A 13,439-nucleotide genomic window follows, 5' to 3' on the forward strand; every position below is an offset into this window, starting at 1 on the left:
GTCCTGCTCTCCCAAATGAAGCAGGGTGTTCCCCACAAGTCCTACTCTTGCAAACGAAGCAGGGCAACCAAGCAGGGCGTTGGAGGCCTGTTCATATGTAAACATCTTGAAAATCCAGAAAGTCAGGGAAAGGTCAGCAAAACAACAATGTGTCTTGTGACTTGGCAACATTCCACAAACTACTGTATAAAATAAATCAGAGTGCGCCATTCGAGGCGGCTGCCGTGTTTGTCTTGTCTCGTGTTGTCTTGTGTGTTCATTCCTTTGTTTAGGAAACACGCGGATCCCAACAATAGGGGCTATTGGAAGAGAATCAAGTTTTCTCTTCTGGTGTGAAGAGGAGAAAAGGCAGTATGGAAGGGAAAATGAAGGTCAACAATTTGTTTGTATATTTTAAGTTTCATTTGCCCTTAAAATATCTAAAAATACTATGAATTGGAATTAATATAAGTTTGGAATTCAATGAAGAGATTTTGGCTTCATAGGTAAATTTGTGTCATCTGTATAGATATAAATGTCGTAACTTTGGCCTTCAAGGATAAATAGTGACAGGGGAACAGGTCCTAAGACAAAGACTTGGGGAACTCCAGGACACTGAGTCTGAAAAGGAGATAGGCAGGTTAAGAGTGAAGGAGCAGCTCCAGGAGAGTGTTGTATTACAGAAGCCACGTCTTTCTGTTTTCAGAAGGAAGAGAAATCAGTAGTGTGAATTCCACAGAGAGATGAATTAAATGAGGTTTAAAGACACAGCAGCCAGATAAAACATTTATGTGAGGGTTATTAAAAATGTGGTAGTGTGAAAGCCATTTCAGAGTGGTTTGATCAAGAGATGGAAGGTGATGCAACACACAGAATAACCCTAGAAAGCTTGAATTAAGGGGTAATTTAAAAGGAAGAGCTTTAATCCAAGAGATCATTACCAGTAACACATTTTTCAACAATGCAAGCAGTGCTGGTTAATTATTTGTGTCTACTTGGCTAGGTTAAGGGATGCCCAGAAAGCTGGTCAAACATTATTTCTGTGTGTATTTATCAAGTTATTTTGAAAAAGATTAGCTTTTGAATTTCAGTAAACTAAATAAAAAAGATTGCCATCACTGGCCATCAGAGAAATGCAAATCAAAACCACAATGAGACACCATCTCACACCAGTTAGAATGGCGATCATTAAAAAGTCAGGAAACAACAGGTGCTGGAGAGGATGTGGAGAAATAGGAACACTTTTACACTGTTGGTGGGATTGTCAACTAGTTCAACCATTATGGAAAACAGTATGGCGATTCCTCAAGGATCTAGAACTAGATGTACCATATGACCCAGCCATCCCATTACTGGGTATATACCCAAAGGATTATAAATCATGCTGCTATAAAGACACATGCACATGTATATTTATTGCGGCACTATTCACAATAGCAAAGACTTGGAATCAACCCAAATGTCCATCAGTGACAGACTGGATTAAGAAAATGTGGCACGTATACACCATGGAATACTATGCAGCCATAAAAAAGGATGAGTTTGTGTCCTTTGTAGGGACATGGATGCAGCTGGAAACCATCATTCTCAGCAAACTATCACAAGAACAGAAAACCAAACACCGCATGTTCTCACTCATAGGTGGGAATTGAACAATGAGATCACTTGGACTTGGGAAGGGGAACATCACACACCAGGGCCTATCATGGGGAGGGGGGAGGGGGGAGGGATTGCATTGGGAGTTATACCTGATGTAAATGACGAGTTGATGGGTGCTGACGAGTTGATGGGTGCAGCACAGCAACATGGCACAAGTATACATATGTAACAAACCTGCACATTATGCACATGTACCCTAGAACTCAAAGTATAATAATAAAAAAAAAAAAAAAATTAAAAAAGAAAAAAAAAAAAAGATTGCCATCACCAGTGTGGACTGACATCATCCAGCCCCACCAAGGCCTAGCTAGAACAAAATGTCAGAGGGAGGGTGAATTCTCTGTCCTTGCGCTAAAACTTTCATCTTCTTTTGCTCTTGGACGTCAGAGCTCCTGGTTCTTGGGCCTTCAGGCTCTGAGACTTCCACCAGAACCTCCTTGGTTCTCAGGACTTTGGACTTGACCTGAATCACACTATAGATTTCCTGTTTCTTCAGCTTGAAGATGTCATGTCAAGGGACTTCTTGGCTTACGTAACTGCAATATCCAATTGCCATAATAAATTTTCTCTTTTATATGTGTCTATATATATCCCTTCCTCTATATATTCAATGTCTCAGGAGAATTCTAATACATCAGCTTTATGTTCTAAGATTGGATAAAAATATAAATAGTTCTCAATGATTAGACAGCTAGCATACATTAACAATAATACATGGAAAAAACTAGATGATAAATGTTTAGGGTTTGGAAAATGAGATCAGGACTTCTGACTTGGCAGAGTATTTTGTTTTTTTTTTTTAATCACACAATTTTTATATAATATTTTGCCAGTATGATATACATTAAACCATTTGATTTAGCAACTTGCATTAAACAATTAAGGTAATAGCATTTGTATCACTTTTAATACAGATATAATATAATTATTATATCCTGCAAAAAATACTACTTCCAAGAATAACTTAGCATATTATGAAAGATTCAGAATATTGATCCATTGTTGAAACTGTAGTATGGTATGTAACTAGATTTTGTTTAGAATTTTGATTATTAATCATATATTTTAAAGTATTAGTCTTCCTACAGTATAGAAGTTTAGATGACTTTTGCATATCTGATACACATATTTATATAAAAGTACATCTATAGGCATACACAGTTTTATAATATCTGTTGGATAAATGTATCTTTATTATCTCTTTATTTGTCAGGTATGAGATAGGGGATAGGCTACATTTTAATCATTTGTGCACATTATATTTTTAATAAGTTTTTTATATCAAGCATGTGACATTTAACTTTTCAAAAAGGTGACCATCACTTCACCTTTACTTAGATTTATCTCATTATTTTCTCCTTTGGAATTAAAATTTGAAATTTATTTTTCGACAAGAAAATCAACAGTGCACTCTGAATAATAAAATATACTAAAAGAAACAGAGATTTGAAAAGTGTACTGTAATTTATAACACAATGAGGCAAGGAAGGATGAATCTAGACAGGACACAAAACGAGGAGATAGGGAATGAGATTTCCTATTGGGACAAACTAATCTGGACTGACTGCCACACTGCATACACTTCAACTGATCATTAAATTTGAAGATTAATTGCTTCAAATTACAGGAAACTCTACACAGCAGAAAACAGTACCTGAAAGTTAACAAACAAACAAACAAACAAAAAACAGACAACATGTAGTTTGTGTAGAAAAATATCTGGCATTTGAAAAATCCAGTAGAAAAATGGGGTAGAGTTGGACCTTGAGAGGATAGTGATAAAGACTGGGTGGACAGTTGCAGCTTCTCAGCAACCAAGATAGATTTCAAGAATAAGACTCAAGTTTCTGGACATTGGGAAAAACTTATGAGGGCCTACAACCATTGAATAACATGAATTATTAATACGGAACATTGGCCCAGGTGTATAAGACAGGAATTTAGTACCATGGCTGGAACGAAATGGGTCCAATTTGGAGAAATTAACAGAGCTAAATGCATATCTGGATAATCAAAATTAAACTAAAGTTCTTATTTAAAGATAAAAACTTTTTAGAAGCCTAATGTGTTCTATTTGGTAGTCTCACTGGCCCAAAGTCCTTGTGGCTTTTTCCTAGGAGGCCCATGTAAGGATTTTACAGCAAGATTGTAAAGATTTTACATGGGGCTTTCCTAGGAGGAGGTACAGGATATAAGGAATTGCGACAGCACAGACTGAGGAATGGAATGTTCCTAGTCATGTTTCTGAGGTTAAAACCTGCTTGACATTTCATACTTTTCGTTGTGGAAACCTTAGTATAATGGATGACTCCCATTTACACCGGATGGTGAAGATTAATGAAATGTTGTCTTGGAAATGGAAAGTCAGTGAATATCTTTTACAACTCTGTGCATGCTTCATCTCCCCAACCTATAGAAATACTTAATAAAACCGTTTTGCTTATTGCATCGCAAAAACAAAAGTTACAAGAAGCAAAATCAGGTATATATTATCTAAAGAGATACAAATGATATTCTAGTCTACCATTAATATAATGTATAAAAAGTGTAAGTTATAATTTAGTAATTTTCAGACATGTGATAAGAATAACTACCAAAAGTAGGGGTGTAACTCTCTTCTGCCAAGTTATGTGTGTTTGTGGTTATTTCTTAAAAACAAACAAAAAACAGAAAGTAACCCCTTTAAGTGCATAATTTACTAATAAGTTGTCATCTACGAAAAAAAGCAGTCCTCGGCCGAGCGTGGTGGCTCACGCGAGGCGGGCGGATCACAAGATCAGGAGATCCAGACCATCCTGGCTAACATGATGAAACCCGTCTGCACCAAAAATTTGCCGGGCATAGTGGTGGGCGCCTGTAGTCCCCGCTACTCGGGAGGCTGAGGCAGGAGAATGATGTGAACCCGGGAGGTGGAGCTTGCAGTGAGCCGAGATCGCGCCACTGCACTCCAGCCTGGACCACACAGCGAGATTCCGTCAGAGAAGGAAGGAAGGGAGGAAGGGAGGAAAGGAGGGAGAGAAGGAGGGAAGGGAGGGACAGTTCTCACTAGAAAGTTTTCAATAAAACATAAATGTAGAATGGTTTGCATATACACATACCAGATCTCTCAGTTACGCTTTTTTTTCCCTGAAAATTCTAACTCAAAATATATACTAAGCAATATGGCTATGAATGGTCTTATTCATTAAAAATTTCAGAAAATGTATGTTACCCTGTTTAATTCATCAAAGCCAAAGCTTTTCCCCCCTTTATATTCAAATTTATGATGGGCTTTTATTTTCATTCTACCTGATTGACGATTGGTATAGGGGCACAACAAAGCAAAAAAAAACATTGTTGAATCTTCATGCCATCTATAACGATAGTCCAGTAGGTGCTCTCTAAAACCTCACTGATGGGAACTGTGTCACATAAATATTGTCTGGCTTAACCTAGTCAACATCCAACCACTCATCTTGGAAGGAGGGAGCCAACATCCTCTGTAGCATCTAGCCTTCAAATGGCAACAAAATCAGAGAGCAGTGCACAAGGAATAAGGTTAAGTACATGTTGCCTGCCATGCCAGTTTAACCTTTAAGCTGGGTCTGTAATTTTGCATTATTTATTTCTTCTTTCTTCCAAGGATCTTGTCTTCAACTAGATCAGTCACAAGATAATATGACTGACAAGGCCCCTGTGAAATGAAGTTACTCAATAATGACGGACAACTGCTACATTCTTATTTTGCCACGATTCTCTTATGTAAAAACTAAGGTTACTAAGCCATTAAATTGCAATCATGAAAATTAAAATTGCTTTGAGGAGACAATTTGTTATCAGCCATCATATTTTTACACAGTGATTTGTGTTAAGAGACAGAATATACATCATTACTACTTTACAAAAAACACAGAAAAGTAAAAAATATTAAAAGCAATGCAGAAAAAAATCCATATATCTAATTGCACATAAAAATTGCAAACATTTAATTGCACTATTAACTGAATCTCATTCTGTGTTCATCTTCTAAAAATTTTAATTTATTGGATACAAGAGATTGTGTCATTACCCATGAATGCCAAAACATTTCTCATCAATAAAAACATTTAGCTCCTTGACTTCATTGAGAATGGAATAATCTAGAAAATGATTCTTTCTGATTATTTCCATCACATTTTCTTCAAATTTGAGGCTCAAATTTGAAAACTAGGGCTTGAGGAAAGCTGTAACAATAGTTTGCCTTAGTGGTATACTTCTCCTGACTTTCACTTTCTATATGTCACCAAAGAGGAAAGCCCCAATCATGTCTACTTGGTTTCCAGATCAGAGATAAGAATTAGGATTTAGCGCATTTTTGCAAAAGAGTATTGTCTTAAATTGCTATTGCTCTTGTAATAAATGGACACAAACTTAGTAACTTGAAAGAAAGTAAATATATTATTGTGCAGTTCTAGAGTTCAGAAGTCCAAAATGGGTATCTTGGGGTTAAATCTTAGCAACTGCATGGCTGAACTCTTTCTGAAGGCTTTAGAAGAAAATCTATATCCTTACGCTTTCCACTTTTTATAGCCTACCTGCATATGGCCACCTTCCTCCATCTTCAAAGCCAGCAAGGTAAAATCTTCACATTTCTCTGTGATTCTTTTTCCGCCATCACACCCCTTTCTCTGACTCTTTTAAGTATTCTTGTCATTATATTGGCCTAACAGAGATAATCCAGGATAATCTTCCTATCCCAAAATCTTTAACTTAATCACAGGTTACATACATAAAGTTTTGCTACATAAAGTAACACATTCACAAGTTTCAGAAAGTAGAATGTGGACATCTTGGGGGAGAAATTATTCTCCCTGCCATAAGTATTATATTCATTTGCCATTCAAAAATACAATTTTTTCTATTGTATTAAACAAAAACAATGGAGTAAAAAGGCTTATGAGCTCCAACACCTATTTAATGAAACCTCAGTAAAGTTCCTGATTATCGCTTTTCCTGGAATACCTAGATCCTCTCTTTGCCTGAGTTCGTTCTTAGCACCCAACTGACACCTCCTTAGCATATTTCCATTAGCACTTCACAGCTGAATATATGTATATGTATATACACATATATACACACACATTCAGCTCTGTGTGTGTGTATATGTAGCTGTGTTGTATGTATATATACATACACTTATATATACATACAGATGTGTGTGTATATATATATGAAAACAAATATTTTAGTCAATTTCAGATTTATTAACTTTTTTTAGAAAAGAAAAATATTTCAAAAATGAAAATTTGTAGTCCAATAAGCAAGCAACTTTCTCTCCTCATCACAATCTTATTCTGGTTTACATTTATTTTCTTTCAAACCATCAGAGATGCTGAATGCTAATAATAAATTTTCTGATAGAAGATACCTGGGAACATTAATTTAAAAATCAAACACAAGAATTAAATGCCAGATGAATGAGTTACTCCAGAATATTTGGTTGTGTCAGAAAGCATCAAGTATTATAATTGGCCTCTCTCATTTCAACATTATTATTTTATTATTTTTATTTATGTATGTATGTTTATGTGACAGTATCTCATTCGACTGAAGTGCGGTGGCATGATCATAGCTTACTGAAGCCTTGAAATCCAGATATTAAGAGATCCTTCTGTCCCAGCCTCCCAAGTAGCTAGGGCCACAGGTGCATGCCACCATACTTGGCTAATTTTATTTTTTTATTTTTTTATTTTTTTGTAGAGATAGGGTCCTTATATACTGTCCAAGCTGGCATTGAACTCCTAGCTTCAGGCCATCCTTCCACACTGACCTTCTAAATTGACAGTATTACTGTCATGAGCCACAACATCCAGCCCATTTTAATATTATTTATAAGCAAAAGTTATGTTATGGAACTTTGGAGTGCAAACAAATTTAAACAAAAAAGCTCATAAAGGAAACATAAAGGTTTTAATAAAGAGAAAGTAAATAATTTCTGAACAAATATTGAGTCAAGCCTCTTTAGTTATTTTAACTAAGTTAGACCTGTGTGCCCAAAATGCAATTATTCAATGCAGCTTGGAATGTTAGAATTGTCCAACAAAAATTTGATATTAGAAGTTTGATAATTTCTGTAAAATTAAAAGAGAGAAAAATACTTTGGCATATTATCTGTGCATTACTATTTTATAGATACGGATGTATATGCTTTCTTGCTAAACTTAGATGCAAAATACTGTGTTTTGCTTATTTTTTTTTTCTTTTAACCTGGTGTCGAGGCTTCCATAAGTACAGACAAATAGAGTTTTGTTTTTCTCCCATGTCCATAAATTCCTAAACAATTTTTTTCATAAGAGACCAGGAAAAGAACCAATGGCTGATCATGGCTGCCTAACAAGAGATGCAAGAGACTATAATGACACATTCAGGAATGATAAATAATGATAAGCTATTTGAACCAAAAATAAAATATGTTGTTTGCTCATCATTTGGGGATACAAGCCTAGATATTAGATATTCTGAGGCTTGAAGAAGAAACATTTGCTTTGCACATATTTACTATTCAGAATTTCATCCTATTCCATTTTTCCAAACCACACCTTGATGAACCTACTTTTTAAAAAACTAATCTTGTATTTCTTATGCTTTCTGATGTGCAGTTTAACTTCTCACTAGCTTCTTGTTGTGCTCAAGAACATGTGTTCACTGCTTATTTTCTCTCTTCTTATTTTAGTGGTTGTCTCTTCACCATCTTATTCAGAGCCTCAAAATTGTGACGTAGTTTTCATCCTTTGACAGAACCCTCCTATCGTTTTCCTTGATGTTGTCTTGTATGTATCCTTTTATTTACTAATGTTAGTAGAAAAGTGAAAAGAGAAAAAGAGAAGAAAAGGAGGAAAATACCATTGATTCTAATACTTTGTTGAATTATGAATATTCCTAAACTTTTTAATACATATATCTTTCTCCAATTTAGGAAAATGTTATACTCATACAGCCTTTAATATTGTTTTTGTTTCAGTTCTTCTAGCTTGTGCATCAGAAAATACCAGTGTAATTGTAAGTTTATTCTTATTCTGCCTTTCATATTTATTATTCTCTTCCACAGACATTTATTTTTTAATAATCTCCTTTAAGGTACTAATGAGCTTCATTTTTTTTCCAGATTGAGTAATCTACTTACAGCATTAATTTTGTTAGAATATACTCTACAAAAGTTCAGACAATTTATTATGTTGGGGTTGCTAAATATTTTCTGTAAAATACCCAGAAGAATGCATGGATGGTATGTAGTAGTTATTGACTCCATAAACGATTGATGTACAAATACAAGTATTATTATTCTTTAATTCATTTTCATTTACAAAATCTGTGCTTCTCTTTCTTTGTTTATCTGAGCTCTTTTTAGTAGATATTATTTTTTGCCTCTTACTAAATATTCAAAGAATATTTTCAGTTGCATTATTTTTTAAATTATTCTTTTACTATTTATATACTAGATACATTTACTTTTCAATTGAAACTTCTTTCAAAGTAGTGATTATTTTTTCTGTTTTGCAAAATAGGAAATGATTTTGTTCCACTGAAAATTTTAAAGTGAAAAAAATAACAAATCCAAGAATCATTTAAGAAATATGTTTCCGTTTATTTGGATGATGATTATGAAATTATTTTACACCTTCCAATTTCAAATTCTATAAACACTTCTAGTAGTGTTTTAACGTGCAATGACCTATACAATTTTAATCATAGTCATATAAAATAAGTGTGAATAAGCTCCAAATACATATTTACCAAAATAAAATTGGAAATCACAAATATGACACTCTTTATTTTGTTTACTTAAAAATTATTGATGAAAAAACATATTTAAGGAGCATTGATTTGGAATTCTTACATATCAACCAATAATAAAATCTATTCAAATCCATTCCAATTATAGTCTCAATAGGGTGTTTTTGACTGATCAAAATTTGCTATCATTTATTGCAAATTAATTTTTTAAAGGTTGGTTACTTCAAAATCAGCCTGGCACTATTTTCTATTTTCTAGTTCAAAAAGTTTTTCTATATATCATATAAACAATATGAAATATTTGAGTAGGCCACTGGGAAACTGCCTTATTTCTTTATTCTTCATTATTAATCTCAAGAACTATAAATCACATAAATTTTTATAAAGAAATATCACCAAAGTAAATGAATTGGCTCCAAAATAATGTATTTATGAAAGCATGTTGAGATGGCTCTTGCTTATGGCTCATTTTTAGAAGACAAAAAATGATAGAATATTTACATTTTAACAACAGTGCTGTCATAACAACACAATTTTGACTGCAGTGAACATGTATATGCAAAATACCCTGCATCAAAAACTAATTCCAAAGCAGTAACAAACAACTCAACTTTGAAGATATTTGCCTCAATTTAATTGTAATGTTTGACTAGATATATCTTTAACATATAAAAATGGGTTCTCCATAAGGGATTTTCTGACAGTAGCATGCATCTGGCATTGATATATAGTTATGATTAAATTCGAAGTTTTGAATTGCAGTTAAGTATAAGAGAATATTTTAATCATCCAAAACTTTGAATTAAGAGCCTCCAGTGAACCAGTAGTGTGCCTAGCAAAGGAACGTATGAAACTAAATTCTTAACAAAATCAATCATTTGCCCCGATGTCAATTGATTCCTGAATTGATAATATTTCTGTTAATAAAGTCAAAGTTTGTTTTTATAAATCTGAGGTGTTGTGTGAACATTTTTAGTATAACCTGGACTACTATGGAATAAAAAGAAAACATGAAACTGTACTTTGATATATTGACCCATTTACCATTGTAAAACTGTATTCATTGTTTTTAGTATAAATTATTTTCTGAATAATTATATTTTCTGATATCAGCAGAGCCTCTACAGATTTCTTTTGATTATATTTTTAAGGATAAATCTTCAGTCCTTTATATTTCAGGCTATTTGTATATTTGAATACAAACTCTATATTTTGTAGCCAGTATATACTTGGATCATGCTTTCTTTCTAACATTCTAATCCATTCTACCAATGTAATGTCAATTAATTAATGTAATTTGTTTAATCCATTTATATTTAATGTAATTATTAATATAGTTGGGTTTATACCTACCATTTTATTTTTTTCCATATGTTTAATGTACATTTTTCTTTTTTCTTATATTACTGTTTTCTTTTTTGTTAAGTAGTTACTTTCTTGTACGCCATTTTAATTCACTTTCTTATTTTATTATATTTTAATTATTTTCTTAGTATTTGTCATGGGGATTAGAACAATCATTTTAATTTGTAAGAAACTAGATTACATTAATAAACAATATTAATAACACACAAAACTTTTATCTATAAAGCTCCATTTCCCTTCCCTCACATGGTTTTGTCATAAAAATTATATCAGTTTACATCATGGACTCATCAATGAAGATTTATAATTATTGAATTAAACATTGTATTTTTAGTTATGTAGGAGAAGAAAAAAGTTATAATCAAAATATATTTCTACTGCATTTTATATTAATCTATGTGTTGACCATTACTGGTGGTCTTTATTTCTTTATGTAAATTCAACTTCCTGTCTAATGTTCTTTTCTTTTAACCTCAAGAACAAAGTGGAATAATTAGCACTACATAATTTCAAGACCTACTATACGATTACAGTAATTAAGATAATGTGGTACTGACAAAAGGATGGTCACAAACATCAAAGGAACAGAATAAATAGTTCACAAATAGACTCATACAAACACAGTCAACTCATCTTTGGCAAAGAAGAAAAGGCAATTTAATAAAGGGTATCCTTCTCAACAAATTGTGCTAAAACAATTGAATTGTATATGTTATAAAAGAAAGAATTCTATATACAGATCATGCAACATATATAAAAATTATCTCAAAATTGATTTAAGGTTAAATTTAAATTGTAAAATTATAAATTTTCTAGAAAAATTTATGTGATTATAGTTTTGGGGATGAATTTATAGACAAAACACCAAAACCATGATACATATAAAAGTTAAAATATGGTAAAATTTGTAAAATCATATTATATGTGTACATGTATATGTGTATATATACGCATATGTGTGTATCTATCTATCTATATATATTTCTGTGCTGAAGAAGATGAAAATATGTCTCAGACTGGTAGAAAATATTTGCCAAATATATATCCAATAAAAGACTTCATCTAAAATATATAAAGAACACTTAAAACTGAATGATAAGAGATAAAAAACAACCAAATTGAAAAAGTAAGTAAAATTTCTAAACAGACACTTCATCAAACAAGATATACGGATTGAAAATAAACCTATATATGAACAGAAACTCAACTTCACTTGCCATTAGAGAAATGTAAATTAAGACAACAATGAGATTTTACTTCATACCTACTAGAATGACTAAAGCTCTCATTCATTGCTGGTGAGAATATTTAAGCTACAGAAAGTTTGGAAGACACTTTGGCAGCTTCTTATCAAGATGAACATAGTTATACCGTACAATCCAACTATCATTCTCCTAGTTATTTATCCAAGTGATTTGCCACTCAAAGAAAAACATGCAGATTTTCATGTCAGTTTTATTCATAATTTCCAAAAATAATACAATTAAGGTGAATGGATAAATATATTGTAGATCATTCAAACAATGGAATGATATTTAGCCATGTAAAATCACAGATGAGCTGTTAATAATACATATTGCCAAGTGAAATAAGCCAGTCTGAAAAGGCTATATACTGTATAATTCCATTTATACAATATTCTAGAAAAGGCAAACCTATAGAGAAATTAAACTTATTAATGCATACCAAGGTATGAGAGTGAAGTGAAGTTTAAATAGGTAAAGCACAGAATGTTAATAGGGCTGGTAAAATTATTCAGTATAGTACTGCAATGATTGATATCTGACATGATGCATTTGTTAAAACCCATTAAAATTGTGGTCATTACACATGGCTACCCTACGTAATAAATTAATACTATGATCCTTATTGATAAACATCTGGTCAACCAAAAAAAGCCTGTAGATTGAGTGAACAGGCATTTATGGAGGACTATATGCTAATTTTGTGTATCAATAAATGAGCAAGGAAAGAAAAGAGGCAGGGATGAGTAACCAATCAGTCATTTTTACAAAGGTTTTACAAAGCCTTTGCCAAATTGCCAGGTACTTCTGGAGTTAATAGGTTTTTATACTGAGCTGAGAAGACTAAGCATTTATAGCTCCTACCAACTCAAGAAATGACTTCAAATAAGATAGTCTCTGAAATTGAATTAGCGCCTGGAGAGGCTGAAAATGGGATCTGAGTGCTGATCATTCTCCCCATCAAATAGCAAGTCCTTTTTTTTTTGGCAGAATCTCTGTGTCTACTACACTGATGCAATAAACTTTAATGTAGAGAAAGTTTAATTAAACATGCTTCTAGAAATTGGGCTTGAAATATTGCATTCCTTATATTCCTAATGTATACAACATCATCAATTTAATAAAATATTATATATTTTCTCAGCAAAAGTAGTTTGTATTGGCACCAATTATTGTGGTGTCCAAAAAAGACTGAAGGTTAGTTAGGACAGTGTAAAGAAAGATACATTAAAGTTGGGGAGTAAGAGAAAAATGAAATCAGTTTTCTGCGGTGAATTATTTCTGTTCTGAATTTTCAACGCTTTTTAAAATTATTATTTTTAAAGGTAGGTTAGAGAGAAAAAGTTACCAAGTAAGAGAAATAGGGTTGCCAAGATAAAAATGCATAACAACAATTGGCAGAAACTATGCATACTGGTAACGAAATATCTAATTAGGTAC

The sequence above is a fragment of the Theropithecus gelada genome, chromosome 17, assembly GCF_003255815.1.
Source record: "Theropithecus gelada isolate Dixy chromosome 17, Tgel_1.0, whole genome shotgun sequence".
NCBI lineage: Eukaryota > Metazoa > Chordata > Mammalia > Primates > Cercopithecidae > Theropithecus > Theropithecus gelada.